The 4360-nt window shown below is 35.3% G+C and overlaps 1 protein-coding gene across 1 annotated transcript in view; it reads right to left on the reverse strand.

The window, feature by feature from the left end:
• The window catches only part of LOC106531929 (tripartite motif-containing protein 16), a 9563-nt gene extending 8913 nt beyond the window's left edge, over window positions 1-650 (reverse strand). The window contains exon 1 of the mRNA XM_014027883.1: window positions 571-650. The gene's annotated coding sequence lies outside the window, so the exon portion shown is untranslated. The remainder of the gene's footprint in view (window positions 1-570) is intronic.
• Between the last annotated feature and the right edge of the window lie 3710 nt (window positions 651-4360).

Raw genomic sequence — 4360 nt, forward strand, 5'->3', positions numbered from 1 at the left:
CTCCACAGCTAACCTGGTTCAAGTTGATCTCCACAGCTAACCTGGTTCAAGAGGGTCTCCACTACTAACCTGGTTCAAGGTGGTCTCCACATCTAACCTCGTTCAACGTTACTTCCACAGCTAACCTGGTTCAAGGTGGTCCCCACAGATAACCTGGTTCAAGGTGGTCTCCACAGCTAACCTTGTTCAAGATGGTCTCCACAGTTAACCTGGTTGGACGTTGCCACCACAACTAACCTGATTTAAGATGGTCTCCACCTCTAACCTGGTTCAAGGTGGTCTCCTCAGGTAACCTGGTTCAAGGTGGTCTCCACAGGTAACCCGGTTCAAGATGGCTGCCACAGCTAACCTGGTTCAAGAGGGTCTCCACACCTATCCTGCTTCCAAGATGGCTGCCACAGCTAACCTGGTTCAAAAGGGTCTCCAAAGCTAACTGATAATCTTTCAAAGTGTCATTTCTGACTAAGTAAAAATTTCAGTTAAAAAAGTCCACTCACCTCAGATTATGTCTTAAATATTTTTAGAGTTAAGAATAAAAACTGTAAAGCTTTGACACAGAAGACAACTTAACTTCATTTCTTCTTAAACACCACTCTGCAGCAGCTCCCACACACGTGCCTCTCCTTGAGTTTCTCTGTTTAATTTCGTGTTACAAACTAATGGTTATCATTAGCGCCACCTGCTGGTGAGGAAATGAGAGATGGTTTAATATCTAACTTTAGTGTATATTTCATCAGTCTCTGTACACAATTGTTTTTTAAAAATCATACAGTTTTTATGTTTCTGCTTTAAGTTCTTTTGTAACATACCTATTATCTGCCCACAGTGGTCACATTTCCCCGTTGGTTTTTAAAAAACTAGCTCAGTTTGTAGTCTCTTCTAGGATGGAAATAAAAACAACTTTTTTTTTGAACAGTAGAAATATATCGTTATGAGAAGTAATTATAGTAGTCATGTGATCACAGCAGCTCTAGGGATTTAATCATAACAGTAAATACAGAACACTGTTAATGAAACAGAACAAAGATTTAAAATGTAAACTTGAAGAGAACATGGCATCATACAGTCAGATCTATCAGTGGAACTACAGCGTAGTTTAATACAGCCAGGAGGAGAACACATCATTCTACTGCTCCCACATCCATCCATCTTCTACAGCTGATCCGTGATCAGGTCACAGTTACCAGGTCCAGGACAGAAACCCAGACCTCCTTACTCAGCTCCTCCTGGGGGATCCACAGTGTTCCCAGTCCAGAGAGGATCTACTGTAAATAAACCTGTAGACTTTTTAAAAGAATGCACTATAATGTATGTTTTATTGCATATACATATATATATATATATNAAAAAAAAAACGATTAATCGATTATTAAATTGGTCATCGATTATTTTAATAATCGATTAGTCATCGATTAATCGATTATTCGTGGCAGCCCTAGATTATACAGGCTATTATTTGCATGTTTAGGGAAAAAATACATGTAAATGTGTTTTTCCATATTAATTACCACTGCTAGTACAATTTTTTTTATAAATTTGTGTATAATTTTGCATTTGTAACTACATGTAAAACGAATCTAAATGTCTTCTCTGTATATATTGCTATTATTTTATCAATCTGCATGTTATTTTTGTATGAATGCCCATTATAAGTACGTCATCTTATAACAACATATCTCACATTTACAACAAAACAGTCCGTTTGAAAATCTGATGAAAACTGATCAAGTTATGGTTATTTTGATAGTAAATGCAACGTTCATGCTCATGTTAAGTGGAGTGCTGTCTGTACCAAGATGGCCGCCGTGTGACGACGTCTGTCTCCATTGGCCAACTCTAGCTTTTATATCTATGATTTTGGAGCTGGACCAGGTCTAGTGTGGTCCAGATGAATAAAAATTAAGTAATCTCTCTTTATAGCAGTTTCACGAATCAGATAAGGGTTTTACAAACCCCAAACTTGATTTTAATTATCCTGCTATAAATGTAGAATAATCTAAACCAGGTTTGATAAGTCTAGGTGACGTGGTTTTGGAGCTGGACCAGGTCTAGTGAGGTCCAGATGCATAAAAAGTGCTGTAATCTCCCTTTATTGCAGCTTCACAAATCAGATAAAGGTTTTACAAATCTCAAACTTGGCTTTAAATATTCTTCTGTGTGTGTAGAATAATTTAGTCAGGGTTTGAAGAGTCTGAGTGTTTTAGTTTTAAAACTGGAGCTGGTTAAAGGAGCTCCAGGTTGAGATAAAGGAGCTACAATCAGAAACCAATGAAGTCTAACGTAGAACCGAACCTCCTGCAGTCTTTTAACAAACTTAATGTTTGTGTTACAAAGCTCCACTCGACTCTGATTTACAATCTGTTGTGTTAAGAAATAAAACGGTTAACTATCGTCACAAGAAAACATTTCTTACCAACAGCAGCCTGCAGCAGCTGCTCCACACGCGCCTCCTGTTCTTCTTCACTTTACTTTGTTTGATGAATGTTGTTCTTTAGCGCCACCTGCTGGTGCTTCAAGATGTTTTAACTTTTAAAATCAAATTCTTGTCAAACATTTTCGTTATGTTTGTTTTTCAGTGTATTGTCTCCAGTGGTCACATGTCCCTGTTTTATGTTTATATAAATCTAAAGTTAATCTCACTCTTTACATTCTGAGCCATTAAAAAAGAGTAAGGATCATAAACATGAGGATTATTTCTAATAAAATGTCCACCTGTTGTCTGATTGCAATCAGAACAAATTATTAAAGTCCTGCTAATAAGAAAAGTTGCATTTCTCCTGTGTACAAACACTTCATCAGTGATTATTTTACTTTCTTTTATTTGGATTTCAGGTTCAATAAAATTCATATTATTTGTTGTTTTTGATACATCTATAGATCACAATATTCTGATAATTGTTTTTGTATTCCTGCAATGTTTGTGAATCAATAGAGTATAACTTATTATGTTTCCTTTCCATTAACATCCAATTAGCTGTAGCTTCTGGTATTATTGACATTATAATAGACTTAATTATAATAATAATTAAGTCTAATAATAATAATAGACTTATAATAGACTTCTGTTCCAGCTCCAGGGAACATCTCATCATAACGTTCTCATAGTAAATTAAAATAATGACCCATTAAAACAAATGCATTTGAACCTGAAACTGAACAGCTAACTCAGACGTATTTTAACATTAATGCTTGTTAAAATAATAAAAATGAAATTACATAACACATATGTAACTGCAAGTAGTCTGTTAAACTGCTAAATAACTCCAAATATCAGCGTCTTCACGAGGGGCTGTAACCCACCCTGCAGGAAGGGTCAACATAATCTAATCTTAGGTTACAGGGACATTCAGGTGCATATAAATAAGAAAATAATCCATCCTGATTGAAACCTGGCTGGATGTGGCAGTCTCAAAGTTATGAGTTTAACGCCATAAAGAAAAAAAGACAAGATGATTAGCCTAATTCAGTGATTTAATATGAAGCGTTAGCATAACCGTTAGCTCTACTTTCAACATTGTTCTGATGGTTAACAAACAAAACTACAGTTCAGACGCTTTAATCTGACCAACAAGCTAACTTTATGAAATTTACCATCTGCAGAGTTCAGCTGTAGCATGTTAGCACCTCAGGCTGTCCCGCCACAGAATGACTGAGTCTACGTTTTACTTTCTTTAGTTTGTGTTTGGTAAAACAGCCAACTTTGGAAAAGTTTATAACTTTTTTAGATGCGATTGTTTGTTATCTCTTTTTGATTTGCCCGTGTCTTCTGGGGTTTGCAGAGTGGCTCGCCACGTTCTTCTTTTGTAAACAAACCGCAGACAACAGAAGCAAATCTGCCCTGAGCAGTTAATTAGATCATAATAATACATGATTAAACCGTAAGGATCAAAGAAATAAACAGCAACAAACATCAAAAGAATATAACGAACCAATTCAGCCCTAACTTCACAATGAACATTATTTTTATTTTAAAAGCCATCATAATAAACAATAGATGTTAAACATGCTCCAGTGAAAAATGGCTCCAGATTAAATTGTATTTAAGTGAATTTCTAGGTGGAAGTCGAGTAAAGGTAACTACGAAGGCTACAATAAAACTTCAAGACAAAAAAATTTATAAAATACAGTTTTAGTGTAAAAATACAAGGGTTAAAATAACGAGACAAAGAACAGTAAAACTTAAAGGGATCCCGATTAGTTGTAACCTTAGACTTTATTTAATAAACATATATTTTAACTGTAAAATAAAGACTAAAAATACTGTAGGATGTTTAGTTTTTATAATTTGTAAAATAAAAGTTTAAAATACATAACAAGGACGGGGCCATTTTATTTCCACACAAAGCATTCTGGGTAAATG

This window comes from Austrofundulus limnaeus, unplaced genomic scaffold, assembly GCF_001266775.1.
Source record: "Austrofundulus limnaeus strain Quisiro unplaced genomic scaffold, Austrofundulus_limnaeus-1.0 Scaffold694, whole genome shotgun sequence".
In the NCBI taxonomy this organism is placed as follows: domain Eukaryota; kingdom Metazoa; phylum Chordata; class Actinopteri; order Cyprinodontiformes; family Rivulidae; genus Austrofundulus; species Austrofundulus limnaeus.